Genomic DNA, 19507 nt, shown 5'->3' on the forward strand with positions numbered 1-19507 from the left:
GTGGATGAAATCTAAATACTGAAATTCAAAGACTTGGATCGAGGGCATGAGTAGGTCTGCTTTGGGCGTCAAGTAATGCTTGGCCCATCTAGACTTTTGGTGCGTAGACCACAAGAATGTTCAAATTTAAAAAAAAATAATAATACTCTTTTGTTGTCTTGATGATACCCCAATCCCAATTTTTTTCCTATAAATATATGATTGTCCAATATGATTTTTTATCTTTTTTTAAAATCTAAAATAATGTTGAAAACACTCATTTACCAAGTCATGCTGATAGGCTGACTCACTCTGAGCAATTTTCATGGCAATTTGGAGAGCTGTTTCAGATTGCATTGCTTGAAGCATCTGTCTCCACTTAAAATAGCTATATTTTGTTTTGCTGAAAAAGATTCACTTTTAATGAGTTAGAGATTCTTTTTTCCTTCCAATCAGTGAATTAATCTTTTATCTGACCTCGGTGCCTTTATTCTCAACATGTACCTGCTACAGACTGAATCTGAATCTTTACCGGGTCTGTCACCTAGTATAACGTTACTTTAATTAACAGAGTCTAAAACTGCCAATAAACGATATGCAATGTATTTTTCTTTTTAATCTAGTTCTGAATGGGTTAAAGTAATGTTAATAGCTGGGAACCAAATGCTAGTCCTACTGGAGTTCGCTTGCTCTTTATAAGAGGGAGTTAGGGGTGTGGCTACTTTAAGGGGCGGGGCTAGTCCTAGTATTAACCATGGAAATATAACGACTTTCTTTGCCTTGATATCATGGTAGATCGATAACCCCTTTAGTTAATGGTGATGTGCATGTGGTTTAATATATCACTTTTAATGAAGTTACGGTTTGTAGGAAGATCGGTTAGATATATTTTTACGCAAGACCAAAATTAGGATATACATTAAGGTAACAAAAACTTTAACTCTGGCAAAATCACAAGTGGGGAATTTTTGCCAAAAGCATCCAGTTGGGTTCTAGGCCTTCTTGGCTGACTCTTGAAGAGCACTTTGTAGAGGCTCGATCTCTAGGGATATAACATAGTTCTTGGATCATAACCCATAAAACAACCCTGTTACCCGACATTCTGAACTCCTAATTGGGAGAAACGTCTAAAGTGCTATACCAATGAGGGACTGGAACATATAATTTAGGGTAGAGGGCCTGCTATCATCAGATCTTCAAGAAAGTGAGCAGTATACGTTAGATGCGTTCGACTGGTCTGTCTTGTAGGGTCATTCTGATCATTTGTTGAGACGGAAAGGAGGTAACCCTGGAGATGCACCTTAAAGGTCTGAGCGTAGAACGTAACCCCCCCTTTCACTGCTGAATTCAAGTATTATATCAAGGTTAAGGAATTGATTGCCGCTGAGACAGCCTGCCATAAACTTGCCCTTTCTCTAATCCATCATTAGACATTTTTATGAATGGATCTCAGTGTGACCTTTCAAACCCTGCTGCCCCGGGTTCAACTGCAATATTTTTGCCGGTGCTAAGGGTCATCACAGAACTTTAAAGCGGCTTGTGTGGGATGATGGAAAAACAATGGGGTCTGTGTGAAACAAGGACTGGAGAACAAAAGGGCCCGAAGGGTAAACAAGTATTTATTCTACTACTTTCTTCCATGAGCGCTCACATTTTAATATCGAGCCAGATCGAATGTTTGAGACAGTCCTCAATACCTTTTTTTATTTAAAGTATTACAGTTTAGCTGCTGCGGAGCTCCTTATTAACCAGGTATTTTGAGCAGAGCCGCCATCAACAACCCTGGGGTTGACCTGAGAATCAAAAAAGCAAGTTCTAGGTATCCAAAATGCAATTACATGGTTTAGGGATGGGTACTAAGCAAAAATCTGACCTCCATGGATCCGCCAGATCGCTAGAGAGATCTTATGGCTGCCCAATTAAAATAGTTGGCAAATAACGCAGACAAAATTGAAGGCGATGAACCAGAACTCAATATTTTCTAGTGCTCAAAAGGATACAAAGGTAATATAATATCTCTATACAAAGCAATAAATATTAATCCTGTAAGGATGAGTCTGATATGGTATAATTTAAGATATAAGGTAAAACATAGATGTAATGTAAGGGAGTTTTACTGGGAGGGTGGTAGATAAGTGGAACAGCCCCCCTTCAGAAGTGGTAGCGGTTATCACAGTAAGGGAATTTAAACATGCATTGGGTAGGCATAAATATAACCTAAATGAAAGAGAAGACCAAGGCCTGATAAAGGGTTGAGTCTCCACATCAGGATAAATGAGCAGACTGGATGGGGCCGAATCTGCCGTCAAAGTCTATGTTTTTATGAGTGTGAATCATTGAGTAAAATGGGGATTGCTTGTGTAAGGAAGATTTATATATTAAATTGTCTTACGTTGTTACATAAATATTTCAGCTAAATAATTGGTGTTTACATTTTGATTTCCTCCCCAAAAAAAGTGATTTAGAAGCATTTGTCATTTTTCAGTAATCTGTCTGAAATTGTAAAATTTATGGTGGCGTTAAAATTCGGTATTCTTCAGCAAAGAACTCACTTGTGTCATTTCTCTCTTAATTGAACCGGGTCTTTGAATTGATTTGAGGCTTGCAGTTGAAGATATATATATATATATACAGTTGAATATACAGAAAATATATAGTTCAAGAGTTTGAACTATATATTTTTCGCAGCCGTGTAAAAACATTAATTTCTGTCATATTAAGTTGCTTTCTCGGCTAGTGTATGACAACATGTATCACATACTGGATACAAATCTCTTGCGCATGGTCTAGTGCGGAGTTGCACAACTCTTGTCCTCAAGGGCTGCAAACAGGCCAGGAGTTGTGTGTACCCTTGGCTGAAAACATGTTTAATGAATTTTTTATTAAGATGTCTGTGCTCAAGGTGGGAAATCCAAAAAATGCAGCCTGTGTGTGCCCCCGGGGGTCTCTCATTAACTGGGCTGTAGAAATGTATGCAACATTTGAGCCAGACAGAAGTCTTTTGGAGACAGCTGGATTAAAAAATAAATAAATAAAAAGATAAATTGTGATGTGGTCCATGAGGTTTATATTAAAGAGCAGAAAAACGTTGGTGTCAGCAGAAGATTATTAGGAGCCCGTGACTAGTTGTCTCCCAAGGAATTGTCACCCCTGGTCATTAACCCTGTCATTGAACAGCGTAGCATATGACATCATTAAAAGCCAAGCAGCCGGCTGCAGGGCCAATGGGCCCCCAAGTAGAGAGGGCCTGTTTTTTGAATAGTATTGCTGGGTATGCGTCAACTTCTTGCATTGTTTTGTGTACTTAGCGGTCATAATTATTCTAACAGCAACCCTGGAATCTGAATGTGTATGCCTTTTATGCTTTTTAGGTAGTGCACCCCCTAGTTCAAGAGATCATGGAAGGGAGGTTGGGATATAATGGATATACATTATAGAGATTTAATGTGAAATAATCACATGCCATCATAACTGGGGACTTTAACCCCTTAAGGACAATGGGCGGTCCCAAAACCCATTGAAAACAATGCATTTTGTACATGTACAGGATTTGTCATCAAGGGGTTAAGGGCTTCACTGCAAGCTCGATTCAACGCAACTTCAACTCACTTACTCAGAGTGCATGCATTGTCCTAGAAAGTGCGCCATGGAACGAGGACAATTTAAGGGATGTGCCCGGTCAGGGTCTACCTAACCCCCTCTTCAAATCCCAATCCTAGTTGGAGGAAGAGTATTGATGAATAACGCAGAGTCACCGTGTCTCCTGTATACTGGGAATTATAAAATAGAGTTAAGTTTATTATGAGGCTTAGGAAATGAGATAATGTGAACGGTGCTCGCTGGTTATCTCGTTAAATAGGTCAACAGGTCTTTGGTCTGAAGTTAATAAATCAATACATTAGATGATTATCTTGGGATTATTTACTATCACTGTGTTGTGAAATCTTCTTTGTGAAGGTGATTATGCCTTTGGAACATCCTGGCCTGGTCTTAGAAACAGAACGGTCTGATATGGGTTTGTACCGGTACCCTCTGGAAGGAACTCTCTGCAGTCGTACAAAGGTTGTTTAGCAAATATAGCCCTTGTCTCTTTAGTGTCACCAAACCGATATCCCGAGCTTCAGCAGCTGCTTGACTGAGCAGAAGCGCAGATGGTTTGACGTGCAGGCCATTGATGCGTTATGGTAAATAAAGGGTTAAGGAAATACAATCTGTAATATAGTTTGATCATAGGTGTCCATCGTAGCACACAGGATAAACTTGTCATTTGTTGTTTGTCGTTCGGTGTATTTTTTTTTGAGGTATTAAGATTATAAATGACAAGTCAAGAGAATTGAGATTGTTGGCAGCCTGTGGCAGGGCCAGCTTTAGCTAATCAATTCTCTGCCCTGAGGTTATTAACCTTCCTCTGATCCTTGCAAATGCTGCCAATAACTTAAGAATGGGGGGCTATGAGGGGCACTATGATTTTGTGTTTTTTAATGCACATTGCAGTGTGTTTTTCCGTGTGCTTCAGGGTATTTTACCACGCTGATCGAAGACTGAGGCACAGAAATCTAGAATTTGATGGCAGATCAGCCTATCCAATACATGTTTAAGTTCCCCTAACTGTATTAACCTCTACCCCTTCTGCTGAAAGGCTGTTCCATTTATCTACCACCCTTTCCATAAAGTAAAACTTCCATATATTATGATCTAAGCCTCTGACCCTCTAGTTTTAGATTATGACTTCTTGCTCTAACATTTCTCCTGTTTTAAAATAAACTCCCTGAACTTTATTTAATCCCTTTATATATTTAAATGTCTCTATCACATCCCTTCTCTCTCTCAGTCTGATTCTCCTGCACAGTCAAGTTGGCCCTGCATTATGTATAGTTTAATCTAAACAAATCCCACACTATTTATGGTGCATTATGCGTTACCTGCATTGCTTTTATTGCGTGTATTCCGGCAAAGTTGTGTAATTTGTGTTTATGCAAAAGTTTTAACAACAATTTTTTTTGTATTATAAAGAAAATGTATAAGTTTAAGAGGGTAAAAAGGACAACACCTTTAAACCTTTCGGAGCCAGTGGGTTCTGCATTGAGCAGGTGACGCCTGTGGCGCTGGAACGGTTGATACACGCCTGAAGTGTCCTTCCGCATGCTTAGTCAATTAGAAGTAACAAGATTAGCAACAATTAAAACAAATGAGAATATCCCTGCCATGGTAACATGTCTGTGGTGTCAGGGAAAGCTCCACTGTGTGTAATTAATGGTTTTACAACCCCCACCTCTCCACTATGTTATCTCGGCGGCACACTCACATCTTTCCTTTGTCTGATGAGTTTTGAGGCAGTCGTTTTTCTTCCATGTTTAATAATTATGTGGGCATTGAAGGGGTTAATGCCATCATTATAAAAGAAGCAGCAGCTTTTTAATTAACCTGCCCCAATGGACTCCTGTATAAATCGTATAAAGTCTATAACCAGGGCTGGTCTTTTGTCACCCCGCCATGTCCTTTTTTTACATTTAGAAGGCCAATGTAGATATAGACCTCTTGGCTTTCCCATTGCACCCCCCGCAGGCGGCAGGAGAGCTTCTACACATTGGGGACTTTCACTGGGTGACTGCCTTTCCCCCAACATGGTCCAGGTGCCACATGCAGCAGTCCGTGTTACATAACCTCATATGATCCTTAGGATATCACGAAGGTAGTGACATAACCTGGCCACCAAATCCTCTCACAAAGTTACGATCACCGGGTCTTTTACGAAATCTAATCCTTCATAAATGATCTCAAGAATCTCCCGCGGCACAGATTAAGACCGAGCAATTGAATACTTGCAGTCCGAGCTTTTTCAAGTCTGGAATATACAGGCCCCCACCGAGTAAAGTGCGAGTAAACGAGGCGCATCTCCCTTCCGTTACAGCTGACCCCACTCAAATGTGTGAGTTTAGAGACTCATTGCGGTCAAAGTTCAAGAGCACTGGCTCCATGAACGATCTCTGTGCTTACATGCACAATACAAACAAAACAGGCTCCCTACTTCAATAAGAATTTTAACAATAACATCTCAAACCCCATAACATTTTTGGGAAATAATAAGTAACATCGAACTGATCTGCCCAACGTCTGCCAAACCTCAGCCGTACTCATGTATGCAGACGACACCATAATGTATACAAGTCTACCACCGCCTGAGGCTGTACTCCAAGACCGGTTCACAGAGGTAGTAAGCCGATCACAAATAACAAAATTTTCCTAAACACTGACAGAACCGTCTCAATGCTCGTTGGAACCTAAATAATGTAAACTGCAACATTCTCATGCATCACAACCAAATCAAATAGTAAACTTACTACGGTCGGTTCTTACAGATATCTAGGTATGGCCGAAAAACTCAAATCAAAATGTTATCCCAAAGTAGGTGCCCTGTACAGGGATAAACCCCCCGGACCTCAATACAGAATGGACCTGGAAGCATGGTTGACTTGTTTTCTTACCTGTTTGAGTTCTATGTTAAATCTGTATATATGTATTTTATTATTTTTTTGTACTATTTTTTTAATATTATATCGTATCGTATACAGGTATATAGTACATCGCTGCGGAATCTTATGGCGCTATATAAAATAATAAATAATAATAATGTATATGAAAGTGTATTGTTGCTTCCTTTTATTCTGATTGTTACATTTCACACAGGTGAATACTATTGACAACCTTTTCTTTTTAGAAAATTGTTGCACCATGGTAGAAATATTATTTATATATATATATATATATATATATATATATATATAGCACCATCATATTCTGCAGCGCCGTACAATGGGTAAATAGGACATGAAGGGTAGTGCATCATATATAATTTAGCTTTACAGAAACAGAAGGTAAGGAGGGCCCTGTTCAAAGAAGCTTACAATCTAGAGGACACTATTAACTTTGTTTTTAAATAAGGTTTATCAATAGCCCCTGACTGGTAACGTTGTCTCAGCACGAATAGTATTGACCTTTCATCTGAGATATGATGTTAGGTCCTACCTGCCTGATTAAATCAAACTTGATTCCATAGCTATTTTTTATTTTGTCCACAAATGGCTAAAGGCAGACCATGTTCAAGACAGTAGCTCTCCAAATTATACTGGTCTGAGCTGGAGCAGATTAAGTAAAGCTTGTTGGGGAGCTCTAGTTGGCAAGAAGCCCACAATGATTCTAATCAGAACATTGTTCCTTGTTCTAGATAATACTTCTGGAGATCCACGTTTGATTAGGGAGAGGTGAGACCTGATTCACACCTTCCTCGGTGATTGAGAGCAATAATCCAAGGCTCTTTCTATTGTTTAAGTACTTTAGAACACTCTTATCAGCGGGTTAACAACAAAATATAATAAAGTAGGAATATTATATTACATCCTCAAAAAGATGAACTTGCCATGATTAGTGGATGAAATATCCAAATTGTGTATCCAAAAGAAGGCTATTTCACCCACTTTCACAGTAACTCCTCTTTTATTGTTACGGAAACTGCTGATCAGCCAGCACATTAACAGTTAACCCATGGTTTTCCTTTTTTTTAACACAAGTCTACTGTTACAGTTTAGCATTGACTGGTTTTATTTCTTTTTGCTCCAATAAACTCCCTTTATCTGCAGACCTGGAGGCCGCCATTGATGTCCATCATGTGATATTTGGGGTGACTTTAGCTGCTCGGACACCACGCTGAGCTGATCCTTCGTGACAATGCCCTTTCCTTTATAGGCTTTCATTAGTCAGAGTGTAAGACTGAGTGATTTTATTGTTTACCTAAAAGAAGTATAATCAGGAGTCATCGTGTGGTTCTGGAAGATTGGGCTAATGTAACACGGCTAGAACACATACAGATGGCTACATTATATAATGCAAAACTTAGAACTGTTTTAAAACAAAAGGCAAGATTTTTTGAAAATTTATTTTAAATCTAATACTAGTAATAAAAAAGGCGTGACTTCCCTTTAACATTAAAGTGGAACAGCACCTTTAACATTATACACAAGGAACATAAAACAACTTGGCCTTTATTCAATAGACACAGGGTAGGTAACGTGGCTAGACAGAGTTCATTCTATAAAGCCTGTGCTTTGTTGATTGACAGTAGGGGTTTTTGTTTGAAGCCCATGAAATACATAATACTTTCAAAGTTTAAATGAGTGGGATGGGGTTTTTTTTCTATTTAAAGAAGCAAAAAGAGGAGGAACCAAAAATTAAAAATAGCCCACAGCCAGTGACTGAGCGTCGTCGATGTGCCGGCTTTGCTTTCCTCTGTAGTAATTTTACACGTCAGCAGGTGTAGGTTTGGCACGAGATTAAAGTCCTGTCGAGGCAGGACCTGTGTAAATATTGCATGAAGAATCCCTGCAGGAAGAAGGATGGGCAGATTAAAATATCTCATCTGAGCATTAGCTTCCTTTGAGCACAGAGGTCTCCTTTTATCAGCCATAGACAACACTGACCCAAACTCGTCACCACAGACCTTACAGACAGTAGGATCACAGAGGACCTCGTTCATTGTGCATGTAATGGAGATTCTTTCTTATCAGTGCATCTCGAGCAAATGTACATTGTTGAGATCTCCTTACCATTCAGAATCATCGGTGTTCTGGGGGACATTGTTAATTGATAAGGGAAGTTTAGGATTTTTCAGGCAGACTATGGTTCATAAGCCTGAAAACCTTTTGAGGTCACCTCTGAGTTCCCTTTTCAAAAATAATAATTTGTAAGCCGTTCAGGTACATGAGAAGTTCTCACCATAATGCTATGTACCTTGATGGCATTGATTAATTAAATAATTGTTATAATTCCGATCACTATAGATTTAAAGAATGTGCCCACTAGTATCATAATAGTTGTTTTTTGGTTCTGATCTGTAATCCACGCACTAAGTAAACTGAGTTCTCAAACTACGGTTATATATCCGGTGGTTGCTGTCAGATTATAAACCAGGGTCCTTACTAAATATACTTGTATCAAAATGACGGAAAGTCCCATGCTGAAGGGAACTGGTCGTCTGCCATACTGAGGTCATTCTTCATATTTTTACATGAAAAACTGTTCATTTTAAATGTTTGACTTCCGTAACTTCAGGGACTTTCAACTAATCTTAGGTTGGGTTCTGACCAAAATTGAAACTATTCCATTTGGCTTGAGTCAATGCTGAAATTATTGTGAGGTTTACGAGGAATCAGATACAATGTCAAACTGTATCATATGCATAAATAAGCATTGGGTATCATTCATATATTTTATAATAAAGCAGAGCAACCAGGTAACTCTGTTCATGTTTATCAAGCAGTGTAGATCCTTGCTCCCAAATGCCAGACCTCACATCGGTCTAAGAGATAGACTATAATAAAGGGGAGAAGTTTCTACATTTGGAGAAACTAGAATAGTCCCTCAAGATTGTAAGCTTGCGAGCTGGGATCTCTCCACCTAATGTATCGGTTTGTCTTAGCCTGTCAATTCTCGTCTTGTCAGACCCCCTTAAATATATGTATTGTATTAAGTGCTGCATAGATTGTTGGTGCTATATAAATAAAAGATAATAATAATAATAATAGATGTTTGCAATACAATGTTTGGACAGTAAAAAGAATAAAAATGGTGTTTAGTATTTATTAAATTATATACCATCCTCATATTCTGCAACACGGAAACAAAAGGTCAGCTGCTCAGAAGGATCTTCCGTAACAGGAACAAACATTGCTTAGCGGTTAGAAAAGTAGAATAAGACAAATAATGTTAAAGGAACAGTCTAGTTAACCCCAAAATTGTATTTTTATCTTAATGCATGTTAGAGCCCCTTTTTTGTATGAACTCCAATGCATTTTACTTCTTGCAAATGGGGGCAGGCATTGTTTAGTTACTGGAATTAGAAAATGAGACCTCTGTCCCATTCAGGTCCTCCTCTGGACGCCTCTATCGAAACCAGAAAGCGTTAGTATGTAGAATTCTTACACATGATCAGTAGCGCTTCCACTGGAGTTACTGAAGCAGCGGTAGCCAAGAGGAGTAAGATAAACAGTGAACCTTGGCTAAAAGGAGCAGTTGGGTGTAGGATAGAAGATGGCAATGCTCAGCTTCAGTGAACATGTGGAATCCACACTAAAACATTCTGCCAAAACCTTTCCTTGGGTTCCTGACTGGAACTGTACTTATCACCTGTGGGTTAGCCCAGTCCGTGTATTCTGTGTGAATGAAGGCCAAGGGAATACGAATGAAGCGGCCAATTAGAATGAAATTAGTGATTTGTGTATCGCTGTCTATGGAAGGATGTAGTCATGTTGTAGTTGGTATTAAATATAGGATAGTACAAGGAGAAACATCTCATTAGAAAATCCATTCAACATTTTTATCCTTCAGCATATACCCCGAGATCAAATTTCCGCTATAAGACGATATGCCATGTAAATAGTCAGCAGCTAGGGAGTCATAACATGGAAACAAACACTTGCTGTGTGTCCGTAATCTAATTGTATTTTAAATTTTAAATAATTCCACCGTAGCCAATTGCAATGATTTACAGTGGAACTGTAGCCTTACCAGATTCACCATCATTCCAGATCTTATCACGCCTGTGCGATGCTTCCAAAAGAACACAACTGATTTCGTTTCAAGGGACCCAAGGGAAAAGCAATGACCTAAAAGTTTCCCTCTCGGACACCCACCTTCTTCTTGTAGTTGTTCCAGGAGAACGACAGATATAAAAGTTCTAAAAGCCTCGGCAGATTAGATAATGTGCTAAACGTTCATGATAGGCATTTCCTTGATAAGAACTTCAGTTACGCAAAGTTCAGTTACTGACATCATTTAAAGTAGTGGTGTAGTAAGTGGCTTCCAATATTTGTTTTATTATTTACATCAGTCTATATATTCCCTTATTTACCCCAACAATCAGAATTAAAAAAAATCGGCAGAATCAGCCAAATGCATTGACTGTATGATTAAAGTAATCTGTGCCTTTAATCATACAGCCGGACACTCTGACTAATGAAAGTTTGTGGAAGAACCGACTTCATTAGCATTGCCATAAAGTATCAGCTCAGTGTGGTGTTTGAGCAGGAAAGTCGCCCAAAATATCACATGACTGACAACAATGGCGGCCTCCAGATGTGCAGATAAAGGGAGTTTATGAGAAAACCAGTTTTTTGTCAATGTCGACCTATATTACTGTATACCGCAGAGGATCTTATTCTTAAGGGGATTATTTTTACTTTGGAACATTTTTATTGAGTTTTCAAAGAGAAAAACAAAAATAAGAAAACCAGGGTAGAACATAATAAGAAACAAATAGCATAGAAAAATGACACAGTACCCCAGTAACGTCCAAGGGGAATATTTTTACCACGGGAGATCTCCTTTAACGATAGTGTTTCAAGTAGAAGCGGTGGAGAAAAAGCCCACTCAGGGGCAGATAATTTGGTAGTACTTTGCCTCATCAGCATGTGCAAACAATATAGCTGCGCATGTCACGGATACTAGAAAAAAGTATTAATCATACTAAACTTTCTGCATCAGCAAAGAGAGGAAAGCCCGCTATCTCTATAGTTAATGTACATCCGTGTACAGTGATCAAGCACATACTCCAGGGATTTTAGCTATTCTCATGCTGATTCTACACTAAGGTGATCCTCCGTTTCTTTTAGTCCAGGCGCAAAGCCTCGTATCTTCACCAATTATTTTATTTTAATCCTACCCTTTAAGATGAGCACTGTGTGTGTCAGTTAAAGTAGATGATGTTGTTGTCTGCTCTGTAAATACTAAGTTTAGGTGTAACACTTTGGTGTTGTGTATTAAAAGGAAATTTGGTGCACAGTACTGAAATCACCATGGCAACCAATGTTCCACTTTCACCATTTCACTCCCTGTTTTAAAGACAGCCACACCTTAGAACTAGCCAGGGTTGTTCCAGAGACCCCGGGTGAAATACTGCTTCCCCGGGACTCCTGTAAAGTGTCGTCAGTCTCTGGGTACAAAAACAGTGTTTGATCAAGCCTATTCCCCACCCACTACTGCCTACTCCCCACCCACTACTGCCTACTCCCCACCCACTACTGCCTATTCCCCTCCCACTACTGCCTACTCCCCACCCACTACTGCCTATTCCCCTCCCACTACTGCCTACTCCCCACCCACCACCGCTTACTCCCCACTCACTACTGCCTATTCCCCACCCACCACTGCTTACTCCCCACCACTAAGGTCTAACTGGGGCTAACCCTGCCCCCGAATGAAGCCAGAACCCCAGATGAGCGGACACTCTAGGGAGTCTGTTTAACCAGGAACTTTCTGGGTTTCAGCCTGAAGCACCGTCTCCCTGATTCTTCAGGACACACCCACTCCCCACCCAATCTTCCTCCTACCCTAACCCATTTAAAGTTATCTGGGACTAGCCCAATCCTTGTGAGGAGCTGGCCTCACCCACTGGAACAATTACCCTCATGTGGCTAGTCCTGACCCCCCCCCAAAGCCACACCATCAGTAGAGGGAGAGCTCCGGGTAGCCTGCCCTGGGAAGTTCCAGGGTATAAACACAACCTTCTGGGTTCTCTGTTGGGATAATGTTGGATAATTTATACATACATGGGAACTTTCTAAGTGAGATGACCCTGATACTCCTAAAATAACCCCGTCAAATGCTCATTGTGAAGATTCTATGTAGTGGCGCGCCAAAAGTGTTAACCAAACGTTTCTCATACTGTTCCCCATGGGGACTTTGACTTGAAGCAGGGCTATCAACCATAACATAATAACATAACATAATAATAATGGTAGCAAAAGCACCAACGGGGAGTCTTATATATGATCACAGACTGTGTAACCCTGAGAATGTGCCCCTGGACCCTGACACCCTAGGATTGGGGCAAAAAGCCTGAGACTCAGTATCAAACCCGAGATATGTTCGTACCATATGGCCAGCAGAGTAAATCAGTAAGTTTGTCAGTTTTATATATTTTTTATATAAAGGGCCCTCAGTCTGGCACTTACGGGGTTCATTTCATAAACATGGCAGTCCCCAGGGAACATAGGCACTTTTCATTCGGACCCCTGGCACAGCTGGGCTTCCATACATTTACTGGAAACTCTGGGGCTTTCATTCTTTCCTTCCTTCCTGAGTGTAGCCAGTGAAACCTGGCTGCCTTTTCGGGGCCTGCACTCTGTGACCCGTGTATTCATTACTCAGAATTTTGGAGGAACGTTGCCAAAACCGTAAAAGGGCAGGGTCGAGGGAAAAGCAAAAAACACACGCACGAACCTCTGACAAACATGGAGTCTTCAGGGAAATCACGACTTTATTTTGTCTTTTGCTGAGCACAGAATTTTATTTAACACTTTTATGCACAAGGGGGAGACCGGCATTGTTTTAAATCGACAACAGCAATGTTGTTTACCGCCGACGTATTAATTCTATTGACTGTTAACCTTTTCGGCGTCCAGAAACGGTGAACAAAACTACAAGACTCGTTTTTATACGCCTTTTCCAGAGTTTTTTTTGGAAGATTGGTTATGGGGGGTGGGAGTCAGAAATTCAGTGCCGATTCAGCATTTTCAGTTAATGCTGAACAATGAACATATCTCTAAATCTAAAGTTACAAATCTACATAAATACAGAATAAAATGTCATAAATAACCTCCAAATTATACCTTTCCGAGTCATCTGAATAGAATGCCCCAGGTCTCCTTTGGATAACCTGTAATCTAAAATATCATAAAAGGTTCCATTTAATTGGACATCTGCTGCCAAGTCACTAATTGGTTAACTGATCTCTCGGTTCCTTTAAGCATATGATTATTATATATTTTGTGTGTAAGCTATTCATTATAGTGTCTGCCGTAATGGCACCGCTCCACCCTACAGTATGCTTCAAAAGTAGAAACTCCAAATTAACTTTGAAATCTTCGGTTGGCTGTTCCCAATAGGAAACGGGAACGTTCTACGGATTCCCCCCCAGGACTGAACTCTTCCTCTAAAACACAGTCCTCTGCTCCCCAGGTACAACGTCTTGTTCTTGTAAAGCCAGAGCCAGAGGTCTCCTTGGATACTGTTAGTCTGTTGGAACCTGGAGACACGGCTTTGTGGTCTCTAAGAGTAATACGAGACCAAAGAACTTTGCAGCTGAATTTTTTTGGGGAGGGTACCGAGGCCTAAGGGGAAGCAAGCCGCTATTGTCAGGCTGTATAATAAATGTGACACCATAATTATAAACCTTTCTGGAGACATCGAGAAATGGCCTGGTGTATACACGGCTGTAGCTGTGTGTGGGGGTGCATTTATGTATACATATATATACAGATCCTTGTATAAATCTGTCCTCACAGATGTGTTATACATACCATCAATTATATCTACTTCCGTACACAGTAGAAACAAAAAAAGAGCTTGCATTAATGTAAGAAGTAAAAAAAAATAGTGTTTCTTTTTTTCACATTTTTCTTTACAAAAAAAGTTTGCATTAATGTAAGAAGCAAAAAAAGTGTTTCTTTTTTTTCACATTTTTGTTGGGAATTCCGGGCAGAATCTCCAGCCCTATAGGGATGCTTATAGTTTTTCGCTGTATTGTGGGTAGCGAGGCACAAGCTTAGAACACAACAAAGCAAGTCACTCAAATAACCATGCACCTTAGAGTTACATACTATATACAAATAAATTAATGCGTAGCACAGAACATCTCAAAAAAGTAAAAAATATAAACGGTGTCTTAAATCTGAATTTTAAAGCTAGTGATGGAAATATTAAAAAAAGACGTCAGGGTTGGTCATGTGCTCCAACAAGTGGTCCTGAGATTACCTCTAGAGAGGTAAGTGGTTCCCATATGTATCACCTTGGAACATGAGTATGATTCTAGGCAAGTGCTACACCTGGAAAGATGAAAGCTAATTGTGAAGACAAAGGTCTTGTGGGTGAGACATACAAGGGACCAGGGTAGGGTCCTGATTCCCTAAAACAGACTTTAGCAATTCACCTTGGTCTGAGGTTTACTCTGAATCATGTTGACCTCTGTTCCCTACTTTGCTTTCTTATGCAACACGGTCAGTTTGATGTCACATTACTCCTATAAGCCTTCCTTATCAACCGGTGTGACCATGCTGAAAATTACTTTGGCAGCGCATGCTTGGAGAACACTTACTTTGTCCACAAAGGTACATCTAACAATATAGCTTCCTTAGCGAGTGGTGAGGGTGCCGTATGGAAAACCCAACTCTCTGCATGGGCTCAAACGAAGATGAAGCCACTAAACAGAGTCGGTTTAATTAAATAGGTTTTTCTGAGCTGTGTTGGTAAAATCATCAAAGCTTATCTCAGAAGATACACAACAAAGAGAGTTCTTATCTTTTGGGAGAGCACGGATGACCTATTCAAGGCCAAAGCCCCAACTACAAGGTCAGCCCTTCTGTGGGACTGAGTCATGGATGATATTAAAGCCACAATGTTTGGCAAGCTAGTATCAAACTTAAAAACAAAGGGTTACTGTATACATTCCTTCTAAAAATAAAATGGCAAGGCCATGCATGAAGAAGGCACGGAATGGGGCAGATGGAAGCTTTTTGTGTCAAAACTGAAGCAATTCCATATTTATAGCTACAAAATAGTGTGCTTTTTTTATTTGCAAACAATATGCGTTTTCATTCAGTGCGCTACTACATTGCTCTGTGGGACTAATTAACCCAACTCTGGAACTCATCAGGCTTTGTCTTACTTTTCTTTAAATCCCCCTTAAAGATGAAATACATTTTATATGCCTGAAAAAAAAATGGGAAATGAATGTACTGTATAGATCACAAAGATGGTAATGAATGTACTTGCATTTTTAGTGTGTGTGTGAAGATATCGCACCCCCCCCCCCGTTATACAGATTGGAAAACTAAGTCTCATTGACTCCCTGTTGACATTTTGAATTTTATGCAATTGCAAACCGATAACTGTTGGATAATACCCCTGATTGGATAATAATTACCATTGTTTTAGTTAAATAAAAAAAATTATATTCGCAAAATCACCCATGGGATGCAAGATTAGGAGCGGAAACCAAAACACATGCAGATAAATTGGGGATAGGTTGGTTTAAGGGCAAAAACAGCCTTAAAACTTTGCATGAATTTAGCAAAACCCTAATCCTCAAGATAAAATCTGCACTTTATGTCGGTAGAAATGTTCTTGTTTCTTCCTCTGGAGTAATCAGGGGGAAGTTTGGTTCACCGTACCGTCCTGGCTCCCAAATGTATCACTTTTTGAGAAGTTTGCAAACTGTGAAACCTCACATAGCTTTGGATCTGTCTGTCATTTTTTAGAACCCCCCCCACACGTCTTTTTTCAAGCTGCAGAATGCGTTAAAGCTTAATAAGTAAATGAAAATAATAAGTCTATCTGGGACCTCTTTCTTTTCTGGGCAGCAGTCCAACTCGCCTCTTTCCTTCTCTGGCTATTCACTAATGGGCATCCTACCAGGTCTCTCCTTTTCTCCTTTGATTAGATATGCACTGGTACCTCCTGACTCCATCCAGGATCCTGTAGACTTGTTAGAACTTAAGCCTTCACTCTCACCAGTGGCTTTTTCTTCAATACACTCAGTGAAAATATGTCAGTCCACTCAGAAAAAGAAATCTCAGCGGGCAGCTATGCTAAACCATAATCATTGTATGCATTCATATTAATAAATAATGCATTTTATATCAATGTCAAACACATCTTTAATTAAAGAACAAGCAATATTTACTTGGTTGCTGTTGGATGATTTTAAAGAAATCCATATAGAACTTTTGTATCCTGGTATTCAGTAAAAAATATCTACTTTATTAAAGAAGGTCATGCTGAGGTTCAAGACTGGAATTCAGCAAAATGGGACAAAGAGCCACTCAGGTGGCCTTCAGATTAGAATAGATCCACCTTGAGTTCAGCAGGTCAGAAAAGCAGGGCAAAGAAAAGTGACAGGCAAGGGGTAAGCAAGCAAGCAACCACCTTGTACGTTAAGTATACCACAATCAACAAGCAGGAAGGAACAAACACTGAGATGGAAAGATTGGGATTCAAAGCCAAGAGGGCACAACAGATTCTAGATCAGTGGTGATCTAGATAAAGGCCTAAAACAAAAGGCAAAGACTATATGCATGACTAGTTGGATCGATCAGCCTGTCTGTCAACAAGTCTTCTGCAGTCTGGATAGTTAGCGTGGAAGTCAGGCTGTGATCACGAACACTCCCGGCCCGACTTCCCATGGAATACAGCCAACTTTCCACACCGTATTGATTGAGTGTGCGTAAAACCATATGAGCAAGGTGCAAGTTTTTTTTCCGGGGCCACATTTCAGTTTTTATAGTAAAAATAAGAAGGGCATCCACTGATGTTACTGCAGAATCGCTAAATTATTTAACCTGCTGAAAAAAACATCACAAAAAAATGCAAATAAAATAATAATGCTAGGATTGCTTGGATCATATACATTTGCAGTTCAAAGCAATTTATTTCATAGTAAGTGGCTATGCGCATAATAGTGCAGAGCAGCTTCTGCTAATTGACAAAATCTGTCAATTATTGTGTTTTTAACATCAGAAAGGGAACGAGATTTGGGGCTTGGCGCCAAAACCAATAGATTTTGTTTTCAATAAGTATCCTTTTACTTTTTAAACTTGGGTTTTTAAGATAGGCTTTTCACTGTATATTTTTAAAGTAAGTACATGAAGTTGATAATGGGTTGGCCAAAGTTTGTCATTTCAGTAGGTTTGTAATTATCCATTTTTAGCCATTATGTTGTTTTTTTAATAAATTGCCCAGAACAATATGTGTAATTATATTTGGCCACTGTGTGGTTTATAATGGTTTGGCTACTTATATCTTTTGAAACGGTTTGGTTAGCCTGTGTGATTGATAGTAAGTTGACACTGTATGTTTTTTTCGGGCAAATGCCCGTTTTGCCAGTTTGCCAGTCCATGCCTGCTATCTGCAATGGCTTCCAAGCCCATATAGCTGACACATCTTAAATTTACATGCCAGCAGTGGCATGAAGGCAGATTGCTAATTTGTGATATAACCAGGCTGATGGCCAGGTTAATAAATAAAGTGAATTTTTTTATGCATACACCAATGGAAAAATGGGCCCAATGGCACTTATCTATGTTTCTATTTTTATGCAGAGAGGATAAAATGACGTAAAGTTGTATTGATGGGGTGGCTTTGGGAGGTAAAAATGATGTGCCGGTGCAACACGTCCAACAATGAATAATATCTTTGATACTATGTTATGAAATAACCTAGATAACTATCATACTGACACCGGGGAGAATTGCTAGACTTCTGACACCTCCCGGGGACCTTTGACATCAGTCGGGCAGTTTCTGCATCACACTGTTACTGATGACTGATCTAAGGCATGGGCTTTACTGATCTAATCTGTTTCATTGCCTGTGTGTAAATGTATTAAAGACACCCTCCAGCTTTCATTTTGTAACATGCCTAAAGAAGAAAACACACAGTGTATCAAAACCTTTTCACATTAAATGAATAAGGGTGTTTTAATTAATAATCTGAGTTTGCTTCTCTCCATTTAAAATGGCGACTTCCCTGGGCATTCCGTTGGAGGATGATCTGTGGGGCAAGGACCTCCTTTTCTAGTGTATTCATAACTATTGTGCCTTCAGAGGCCGCTCATTGCGTTTTTATGCTCATGCAGCATATGGCCGTGCTTATGTAGCCAGTGGCCGCACGCTACAGCTCAGGATCTACCACTCCAGCAGCAGATCGAGTGAGTATGGAGCAATGCCGACCAGCAGCCCGCTGGGCATTTACCCAATGTGACAGATAGCCAGTCCGGGTCTGTATACATACGTATATTATGAAGGGGACTCCCAGCAAGCTCCTCCAGGGGTTGTGTTGTGACAACTTTGTGCTTTAGTGAACAACAGGTTACCAGGATGATACACAACAATTTGCTCAGTGACGCTGAATTGTTTCATACACATTGATTAAAAATATTGTAAAAATTTTAAGGTGAATTTGTCGCCTAAAAGATGGCCTTGGCTAATTCTGATGTCTTTGTAGACAAGCCCTCTTCTGTTGTCAGAAAAATGTATCAAAATATTCAGCATTGAGGTTAAAAAAAAGTACTGTGTATATTGTACTAATAGTATTGTTTCTATTATTTGAGGTCCAGCCAGTCTTTCTGTATTGAGGACCACCTATAAGAGCGACCACAATGTTTGGTATTTATTTCACAACCTTTAAACTTTTTTCTTCAGCCCTAACCCAACACACCACTGCTATTTGATAGCTCCTTTGGAAGAAAAGCCTCTGGAGTCTTTTTCTGCCAACTGAGACACCTTCTTGGCTCTGTGCATGCGTGGGATTGTTCTTGGCTGCTCGATTGTCCTGATTAATCGAGAACAGCAGGGTATCTTTTAATATCCAATGAGAATCTGAAAGAACGCTCAATGTTACCACTTCACTTCTCAGCCAGACTGACTCCCCTTTTTTAACATTTCAATGTCGCTGAAACGCTTTATCACTCATTCCTCCTGCC

Source organism: Spea bombifrons, chromosome 6, assembly GCF_027358695.1.
Source record: "Spea bombifrons isolate aSpeBom1 chromosome 6, aSpeBom1.2.pri, whole genome shotgun sequence".
Lineage (NCBI taxonomy): Eukaryota > Metazoa > Chordata > Amphibia > Anura > Pelobatidae > Spea > Spea bombifrons.